The sequence below is a fragment of the Struthio camelus genome, chromosome 3, assembly GCF_040807025.1.
Source record: "Struthio camelus isolate bStrCam1 chromosome 3, bStrCam1.hap1, whole genome shotgun sequence".
Classification (NCBI taxonomy): domain Eukaryota; kingdom Metazoa; phylum Chordata; class Aves; order Struthioniformes; family Struthionidae; genus Struthio; species Struthio camelus.
Genome location: NC_090944.1, coordinates 118,324,937 through 118,335,228, shown reverse-complemented (window position 1 = coordinate 118,335,228; position 10,292 = coordinate 118,324,937). Strand labels below are relative to the sequence as shown.

The 10,292-nt window shown below is 44.3% G+C and overlaps 1 long non-coding RNA gene across 1 annotated transcript in view; it reads left to right on the top strand.

The window, feature by feature from the left end:
• The first annotated feature begins 381 nt into the window (after nucleotides 1-381).
• The window catches only part of LOC138066594 (uncharacterized), a 34,679-nt gene continuing 24,768 nt past the window's right edge, over nucleotides 382-10,292 (top strand). Inside the window, exon 1 of the long non-coding RNA XR_011139907.1 lies at nucleotides 382-500. This is a non-coding gene — a long non-coding RNA (uncharacterized lncRNA). The remainder of the gene's footprint in view (nucleotides 501-10,292) is intronic.

Below are 10,292 nucleotides of genomic sequence, written 5' to 3'. Positions count from 1 at the left end.
CTGGGCTGGCCCACAGCGCACTGGGAGCAGTTGATGTGGGGGTCTGTCAGCTGCTGCTTACTTCTTCACAAGCTGTTAGCTGCTGAGAAATTCTCTGCCTCAAGTCGTCGTCCTCAGCACAGGAAAGAACAGCTGTAAGTGCAGCATGACTTCAAATCACAACCAAAAAATTCATGAAAGTTTAAAATTTTCTATAGGGTGAAAGGGCTAGGTGATAGATTTCTCCCTATGCCACAAAGTTAATGCTGAGCTCTTTGTCTTTTGCACTTTAATTAGTGTGTGTATTGTATAGTAAGCATATGTCTGGCACTAACACCCTACTATTGGAAAGGGTAGTAGCTCTGCTGGATGGAAAAACATGCCATTAAAAAGTGCTGACAGCAGACAGTGAAAAACCACAGAAGGCAGTGTATTTATGAACCTGGGCTCCCTGCAGTGTGAAGAGGTTAAAAAGAAGGGGAGAGACCATTCATAAAAGAGCAAAGAGGTATCACTTGCTGGTAAGTCATTTCCATCTTAATTGTTTCGCATGGTGTGGTAGGGAGCAAACCAAAATGGAACAGTAAATGGATGTGTGTGACTGTGTAGATCAGGTAATAATTACTGTCTTCTCAGTTAGCTGTATTTACGAGGAACATGCACATCTAGTATAACTTAATTCAATTAACCTTATTTTTGTTAGTTAGCCTTATTAAATACCAAAGACATACAGTGAATGAGTGTTTCCTGCTACCTCCTTCATTTAGCTGAATAAGAATCAGTTTTTTGGTGGCAAAGCAATGATTATCAACTGTTTCTTGAAATCACAGCATAAGTTCAGGAAAAAGGGTCTTCAGTTACATTGCTGTACCTGCGTTCTCTCCTCACAAAGTTTGTGTCCCAAGTCACAACCTTTGTCTCTTAACATACGAGCTACTTGAAAGCTATTTGTTTATGGTTATGCTTAATAATATCATGTACTTGAAATAAGATTAATACCCCAGATGTAGAGCGCCTTGGAGGTGACAAAAGCTCAAAGCTTACTGAAGAGCTATGTTGATTATTATTTCATTTGAGACTTGAAGTGATAATTGTCATGGTCAGAGCTCAACTTTCTAGAGTGCTCTGTGCAGCTACAGAAATAAATGTGTGTCTCAGCGTGTGCACTGATTTTTATCTTGAACCACCTGTTAAGTGGTACTCCAGGGATGAGTCACTGTCATGTACTGAATGAGTTTGCTTTACGGGTCCCTGCATTGTTTGTTGCAGAATGACTGAGGAGTAGGGGGGTTTTGTCCTGTAACATCCTGCCTCATTCACCCTACAACACCCACAAGAAGATTCTTGAAAATACCTCAAAGAGCAAGTTAGGGAGTGGCAGGTCACTTAGCAGCAAGCTGAAAATGTCACAGTATAACTGAGGCTGGAAGGGATTTTGGAGATCATCTAATCCAGCTTGCCTGCTCAAGCAGGGTCACCTAGAGCAGGCTGCCTGGGACCATGTCCAGATGCTTTTGAATACCTCCAAGGGTGGAGATTCCACAACCTCTCTGGGCAACCTGTTTTGGTGTTCAACCACCCTCACAGTATTTTATGTTAAGATGGAGTTTTCTGAGTTCCAATTTGTGCCCATTGCCTCTTGTCCTGTCATTGGGCACCATTGAGAAGGTTTGCTCTATCTTCTTTATAGATACCTGATGGGAGAGTGTATATATTAAGACTCCCCCTAAGCCTTCCCTTCTTAAGGCTAAGGATCTCATCAATGTGTACAGGTATCTGCGGGGAGGGTGTCAAGAGGATGAGGCCAGTCTCTTCTCTGTGGTGCCCAGTGACAGGACAAGAGGCAACAGGCACAAACTGAGCCACAGGAAGTTCCATCTGAACCTGAGAAAAAACTTCTTCAGTGTGAGGGTGACAGAGCATTGGAACAGGTTGCCCAGAGAGGTGGTGGAGTCTCCTTCCCTGGAGATATTCAAAACCTGTCGGGATGTGATCCTGGGAAACGTGCTCTAGGTGACCCTGCTTGAGCAGGGAGGTTGGACTAGATGATCTCCAGAGGTCCCTTCCAACCTCAACCATCCTGTGATTCTGTAAACAGGCCCAGCTCTTAGCCTCTCCTTGTATGAGAGATGTTCCAGTTCTCTAATCATCTTGGTGATCCTTCGCTGGATCTGCACTAGTATGTCCACATCTCGTATACTAGGGAGCTCAGAACTGGACATGGCACTGTCCCAGCTGTGACTTCACCGGTGCTGAGTAGAGAGGAAGTATCACTTCCCTTGACAGACACTGTTGTTCCCAATGCTGGCAAAGAGGCTGCTGGCTGCCTTTGCCGCAAGGGCTCTTGGCTAGCCCTTGTTCAACTTGTCTATCAGGGCCGTCAGCTCCTCTCCTGCAAAGCTGCTTTCAGCAGGTCTGATAGATACTCCAGTCCCTTAGTAGCCCTTTGCTGGATTCGCTCCAGCACCTTCACGTCTCTGTTCTACATGGAGCCTGGAAGTGAACACAGCACTTCAGGTATGGCCTCACCAGGGCTCAGTACAGAAGAATCACCTCCATATCATTGACCTTGGCCACCAGGGCACGTTGCTGGCTCACGTTCAACTTGTCCGTGACAGCCCCGGGTGCTTATCTGCAGAGCTGTTTTCCAGCAGCTTGGCCACCAAGCTGTGCTGGTGCATGGGGTTATTCCTCTCTACAGATAACACTTGGTGTTATTTCCTTTTTCTGAACTTCATGAGGTTCCTGTCTGCTTGTTGAGGTCCCTCAGAATGGCAGCACAGCCCTCAGATGTATCAGCCGCTACTTCCAGTCTTGTATTGTCAGCACGCTTGCTGAGGGTATGCTCTATCCCCTCATCTAAGTCTTTGATGAAGACACTAAACAGTACTGGCCCCAGTATTGACCCCTGGAGGACATCACTAATGACTGACCTCAAGCTGGACTTTATGCTGCTGATTATAACCCTCTGAGCATGACAGTTCAGCCCATTTTCAATCCACCCATCAATTCGTCATGGTCTGGTTATCTAACTTGTCCTTCATCACTTGTCTGGGGATGCTATGGGAGACAGTGTCAAAAGCCTTTCTGAAATCAGGGTAGACAATATCCTCTGTTCTTCCCTCATCCACCGAGCCAGTCATCTCATTATAGAAGACTATCAATTGGTTAAGTATGATTTCCCCCTTTGTGAATCCATGCTAACTACTCCTGATCAGCTTCTTGTCCTTTATCTGCTTGGAAATGGTATCCAGGATTAGCTGCTCCATCACCTTTTGAGGGATCAAGCTGAGGCTGATTGGCCTGTATTTCCCTGGGTCCTCCTCCTTGCCCCTTTTCAAGGGAGGGGTGATGTTTGCTTTCTTTCAGCCTTCAATAACCTCCTCTGATCACCACAACCTTTCAATGATAACTAAGAGCGGCCTGGCAGTGACATCAGCCAGCTCCCTCGGCACTTGTGGTGCTTCACATCAGGTTCCATGTGCTTGTGTATGTCCAGTTTATTTAAATATTCCCTAAATTTATCCTCCTCTGCTGAGGGTAAGTTTTTCTTGCTCCAGACTTTCCCACTGATTTCAGGAGCCTGGACTGCTGAAGACCAGACTTGCTAGTAAAGACTGAGGTGAAGAAGACATTGACTACCTTTGCCTTTTCTGTGTCCTCTGTAACCAGGGCCCTGGTCCATTCAGCAGCAGGCCCACATTTTTCCTAGTCGTCTTTTTGCTGTTCATGTACCTGTAGAAGCCTGCCTCGTTGCTCTTCATGTCTCTTGCCGGATTCAACTTCAGATGAACTTTAGCATTTCTAACCCCATCCCTCCATGCTTGGACAGTGTCTCTATTTCCCTCCTCAGCCACCTGACTCTGCTTCCACCTCTTGCATGCTTTCTCCTTAAATTTGAGACTAGTCAGTCAGAAGCTTCTCGTTCATCCATGTAGGCCTCCTGCTGCTTTTGCTTGATTTTCTGCTTGTTGGGATTGACCCTCTCTGAGCTTAGAGGGAGCGATCCTTCAATGTCAAGAAGCTTTCTTGGACACCTCTTCTTTCTAGGATGCTTGCATTTGAGTAAGCAAAAAGTCACTGCGGTTGTAGAGAGGCTTGTGCTGAATGCCTGCAGTTCTGCCCTCTGACCTTGTGCTAGTTGGCTAAAGTAGCTCCTTGCCATTTTTGGAAAACTTCAGGGGGGAGGGCCTGATGGTGGCATTTCTCCGCGGTGTAGATGTATTTGCCTGTACTTGTGGTTCAGGCTTCCATTGTGGTGTTCTAATTCTCAGTCTTCATGCCACAGATAGCATCTATATTTCTGCTTCTACTGTTTGTTTCTAGGATTTTTTTTTTCCTTCCCCTCTTGGTCACCTACATTCCCTTGATCCTGTTCTAAGTTAGCCTCTGTTTAAGTAGTGATTTGTCCTTGAATATTGCGTGACCTGTTTTGTCAAGGTGTTTATCTTCTGCATTGCAGATACTGAACTTCTCAGCCACCAAACTGCCTCAGGAAACATTGAACTGAGGCAGTGCTTGGGGATGTTGCATAGGAAGTGTTTGCCTTCCCTGATGCATCCAGAGATTTGGAAGAAAGTCAAGGGGTGCAGAAAATCTCACTGGGAGGTATGTGGGGAGGGAAGAAACAGACATAATTTCTGTACTAGCAACAGGCACTACAGATGCCCGCTTCTCCATGAGATTTGACATGAATTTAAGTGAATATTTATTGGCGCTTTCCTGGAAAGGAAAGCGAAAAGGTGCCTCCCCTCAGCCCAGCTCTTAGGCTGAAAAATCCCAGGTGACTTAGAAATTGAATCATTTGCATCTAGTGGTGACTTTGAACTGGAAGGGGAGACTCTTATTCCATGGGATATGGCTGTGAAAGGGTCTTGGAACCTGCAGTTTGTTTCTTGCAGTAGCTTTTTTAGCTGTATACAGAGATACAGCCCCCTGCTCCATAATATCATTCCTCCTTTTGGAAAAAGGTTACAATGAAATGGCAGCAAATGATATGGCACTTCTGTAAACCATTGATCTGAGTTGTTTCAATTCCATTTGCTGTTCCATCACTCAGCACTCCTTTTATGTAATTCCCGTTTTCTTTACTGCTGTTTATGATAGGAGATCTCAGACCAGCAGCTAATGCTGGTGCCAAGAACACCTAATCAAGTGTAGTCATGCAGATTTCAGTCCCCCGTCCGTGGGCTGGGCGAACTGCAGAGCGTTTCAGGGCTGCAGCAAAACTGGACTCACTGTCCTCTCTGCTGTCCTTTGACAGCAGCCAGAGGAAATAGACCCTCAAACGCATTGCGTCTGCTGGTAACCCTTTTCTCACAGGACATTAATAGTGATGGCCCAAGCAGAGCCACCTACATACTGAGATTGTTTCTTCTTTTATTCCCACTCCTGACTTGAAGTGCTCATCAGACTGAAATGGAGGAGTTAGGTTTACTACCTCACTCTTCTTTACACCATAATTCTTCCTACCTTGCTGTGTGTGTTAGTGACTGAGTGCTCAAGGATTTCTGCCAGGCTTGGAAGTGGATATGTGAAAATAGTCAGATGTGCATTTCCAAACTGTCAATAAGCAATGGGGTCTTGAGACTTCCTGAACTGAGGTGCCTCAGCTGGGCTGAACTCATCTTGTGAGTGCTGGGTAGATCTACCCTGAGATCCCTGATCTTGTATCTTCAGAGTGAGGAACAGAAGTGCTAGCTCCTGCAGCTGGGGCTCTGTGCCTTGGCTGTGTGCTGCAGGGGTGGCTTTCTCAGAAGTGCCTATCAGCTAGACAGGCATGAAAGGAGTGCCATTTTTCCTTTCCAAATCTTGTGGGGTTTTGGTAAAAAGGGGCAAATAGAATATATGGTTCTGGGTTTATCTCACTGCTTCAAAGCTTTTACTTGCACCGTTCTAAAGGCCCTTTCTGAGGCAAGGAAGGGTTGCTCTGTTTACCGCTTAGGAGACCTGAGTTATACTCTTTCTTTTGTCCCTGATACTCTTTTAGAGAGAGTAAAGATATCTGTCTCTTAACCAGTCAATGCTCCATTTCTCTGTAGAGCACTACAGAAATTACAGATTTTTTTAAGGGCATCTAAGCCACTAAAGTGCAGCAGCGATAAGCAGCAAGCAGAAGCCTACACAAAGCTCTAACTTTTTCTTTGCATGCTTTGCTTGCTGAGTGAAAGCCAGCTCCTTGGGGCTCTAAGGCATTTGTGAGCCCCCTTCAAATCACAGCTCTGGCTCACAGTCATTTGGAAACTTGCTGCTCCTCAAGATTTCACCTTGTATCAAACTTCCACACAAAGGAACTGATCTGTACTAAATACTCTGTGCTGCTGACAGCACAACGTGGGTGACAGACTTGAGGAGATGGAAAGGGATGCTGCCTAGCCCTCAATGTGCTCATGACACACATCTTGCCTAGCCATGACTGCTTCATACTCCAGGTTGCTGTTGCAATTTTAACCCAGGCTCTTCCTGCCAAAGTTTTCTTCTGAGCGCTTGGCCATGCCCTGCCCCAGCCTCATCATCTTTGCACACTTCTGTCTTGCTTTCCACATACTGGCAGCAAGGTAATTTGGTGAGAGAGGCACCAGTCCAGTGCTGGGAGCTGCAGAGTTGCATGTGACAAGGACACTGTGGGTGCGTGTGTGCGCATATCTGTGTAAAAAAAACGTGCTGTCATAGCTGGGTAACTCCTAGAGACATATTTAAAAGTGAAACTTGTTGGTTTCATTTTGTTGCACAGATTACTAGATGTTGGAGCTGTGATGTGTGTATGACATCTTGCCTCCAAGACAAACTACGCCTGATGCCTGGAGCAAGGCATTAAAGGTGTAACTACCAGGTGTGCTACTCTTATCAAATATGGTAATTGCATATATGATGCTCCTTAAATATATCTCTCTATATAAAACGTGCAGATTTTGTGTGTGCAGAGGTAGTTTTATGCTCAAAGGCATATTTTATGTCAAAGGTATTTTTTTTTAGAGAAAAAACTTGGCATATACTTTAAGGCCATAAACAGAAGAATTCTCAGACAAGGTACATGAGGCCGTGCTGTCTGTCTAGGCATTCATATCACCTTCATCTGCCTTGCTTTGCCAAATTCATTTGTTGCTCTTTGCTGTCAGTGGAATAAAAACGTGTTAACTCGATCCACAATATTTTTTCATTCTAGCAGTGTGGAGTCAAATGTGCTGCTCGGATAAATCAGCACTCACTTTAGTCATTGACCAAGGCAGCCATGGAATAAGCCTCTGCATCAGGCGAATTATGGCTGTCCTGCACCAGCACCATGTCTGGCCTGTGAAATTAGAAAGTGAGGCATGAAATTAGCAGCTGTTACAATTGTTGCTCATCCTGCTGACAACAATGTTGTATGAAATTAGTGTGGGTGTTTCCTGCAGCCCAGTGTGAGAACTCGTAGACTAGTTTCCATTCTGGTTTAACATTTAGATTTAATATCACACAGAACGGCAGAAGCACGGCAGCAAGATGTGACTTCATGTCTAGGTTCCTGCACAGTCTCAGAAAACTAAAAAGTTTTTAAATATGCACACCCCCACCCACCCACCCCTTCTCTGTCACTCCACTATAGGAGCAAGGCACAGATTTAGTTTAGTTGATTACCCAATCTGATTGGAGGAAAAAAATGTCTTTTCTCCTCCCTCCAATATGAACTTTCTTTGCTGGGAAAAAAATCTCAGTTGAGCCACTTTCTTGTTTTGTTTTCTCAGCTGCATATGTATGGCTAAGAAACACCCCTAAGAGGTGGAGAATAACTTCCATCCTGCTTGCTGAGATAAGGAAACTGAAGCATGGGGGAGATGTAACCTTGGAGAAAACCAGTGACACAGCAGTCAAGGCTGCAGTTGGGAAATTGACCTAAACCCCTTGAATTGCTTTTTTGTTCTTACTGTTTTACCATTTTTTTGTCACTTCACTGATAGCTATTACCCAATCCTGCCATTTCAACAGAGCTGAAGTTTTCAAAGTGAGAGAAAAAAGGAGGTAGAAAGGGTGTTAAAGATGCCAAGTAGAGTTGTGGACATTCTTTCACATGCAATGCATGGGTTGGGTAGGAAGAAATATTTCTCCTTCTTTCACCTTTGGGCCATTGATCTAGGCACTATTTTGCCTGTGGGTAAAGGGCCTGCCTGGGGCGAGGGCGTGGGCTGTGCCGAGTGCAGTCTGGCTGGGGAGGAGGAGTTTCTCCTGACTGGTTTTGAATGCTTTTGCTTCCAAGAGCATGCGCTGCATGACCACCACGGTTTCCTGCTCAAAACACGCCCAGCTTGCTAATTCTCCTTTCAATACAGTTGAAATGAAAATTTGACTTTGTACTGTCAGGAACGAGCGTCGGCTCTGATGCGTTTTGTGCCTGAAAGGTGTTAGCTGTGGGTGTGTGACTTTGGATTAGATTCCCAGTGCTGGGATTTCCCCAAGTATGGAAACACACATATAGTTCCCATATGTTCCCCTGCACCAGCTGTTGCTGGCATCCCAGCATAGCGGGCGTTCCAGCACGGGGGCGTGAGGTGGGCGCGTGGGGAATGCCGGGGAGGAGAGGGGCACCAAAATACGGCTGGGGAGAGCGGAACATGTGTCTGACTGACTTCTGGGGTGTGTGGGGGGGGGGGGCATAGGGGTGCAGAAAGCAGTTGCATGTCAGCCAGAAGCCTTTGCTAGTCAAATGTGGCTAGCTGTTTGAATTAGTGTTTGAACTTTCCCAAGAGAAGTTTAATTCAACCTTTTAAGCAAAGCTCTGTTTCTCAATGGCTTTTGCTCAGGAGCTGAACTAACTCTAATTACAAATGTAAAAAGGCGGGGGGGGGGGGAAGCGTATTTCCAACAGATGTTGAATTTCTAGTCAAATGAATGTGAAGGGTTTGAGAGGGAGATGGTGTTTTGGGTTAGGAATGATGCAAACTGAGTCTTCCCTTCAGGTATTTTCTTTGTTTCTGGTTCTTTCACTAAATTGAAAAAAATTCTTATTTTCTATGAGCAGCAACGTTGGTTCAGAGATAACTTATACGAGTCAGGATTTGTCAGAGAAAATGAGAAAAGCCCTATGACTTCCTTAACTTATGCCAGGGCTTTGCCTGACTTCCATCATGGAAGATAATGAATGTTTTTTCTTGTAGTTCCTTGGAGATGAATTTTCCACCACCTGCTTCTAATATGTGGTGAGGTTTTCGATGTGGTATAAGTACATAGCTTATTCAGGCTTTTAACTAAATACTCAGGCTGTGCAAATATTGCAGATGATGAGCAGCTAATTTTAATTTCATTGAGAGATATATATATATATATATTTTTTTTTTTTTTCCCCTTCCAGGTATGGGGAACTATTACTCTTGCATCTGGCTCATTTTGAATATATGGCAGAGAGATCCAGGTGCTACTGAGGTGGTTACTGATCAGATCAGTTAACAGATAAATGGCTCATGTCTGTTTTGCTTTCTTATTTTTCCAGATTTGTTTGCAAAATTCCACTTTCTAATCTGCCACTTGAATCCAAGCTCATCATTTTATTTCAGACTGGCTCCTGATTCTCTGAATGATCAAGTAGGCTTCCTCTCATTTTTTACCCTGCTATAAATACAAGCCATTCAACGAAGCTGCAATTAATATTTTCCTTTCATAGTGTGCTTTTCTTTATCAAGCCTTCAGATCTAAATACCTATTTTTAATCTGAGAAGGGCACCACCTTGTGATTTTACTCTTTCTGCTTGGTGGTAGCTGGGCAGAAAAGAAAGTCCCTCAAAAGGAAAAAATTGATACTGATATAATGTTAGCAAATTTCTTGATTTCAGAATGTATTTTTGATAAGAAATCTGAACTTTTGGAAGCTTTTATTTCCAGAGAAGATGAGAATTAGCCCTCTACAGGAAAATTCATTCTTAGACAAGTTAAAGGAGGAATCTGAGCTGATTAATAATATTACTGTGCTGTAATTGAAGTCATGTCTAGGCAGACTAGGTTTCAATTGTGACTGATTTAACACATCCTTATTGTAGCTGGTCTTGAGGAACCTTTCCTGCCATGGAATAAAGTTATTAATAAGCTCTGCTATATTGTTGTTTCTTGGCTAGTGCAGAGCTACTGTTTTCCCACTTTAATTTGGCCCTATTGTATCTTGTGGTGATATATTCTGCAAATTGGGTACTGTCATTGAGAAAACAGCAACCGTTACTTCTGTCGTAGATGGCAACCATAGATTTTTGTTTGTTTTCCCTGCCCTGTGCATCCAGACAGGCTAATGTGCAAAATTAAACGTTTGATTCAATGTAGTGATTTCCAGGGTGGCTGATGTATTTGACACA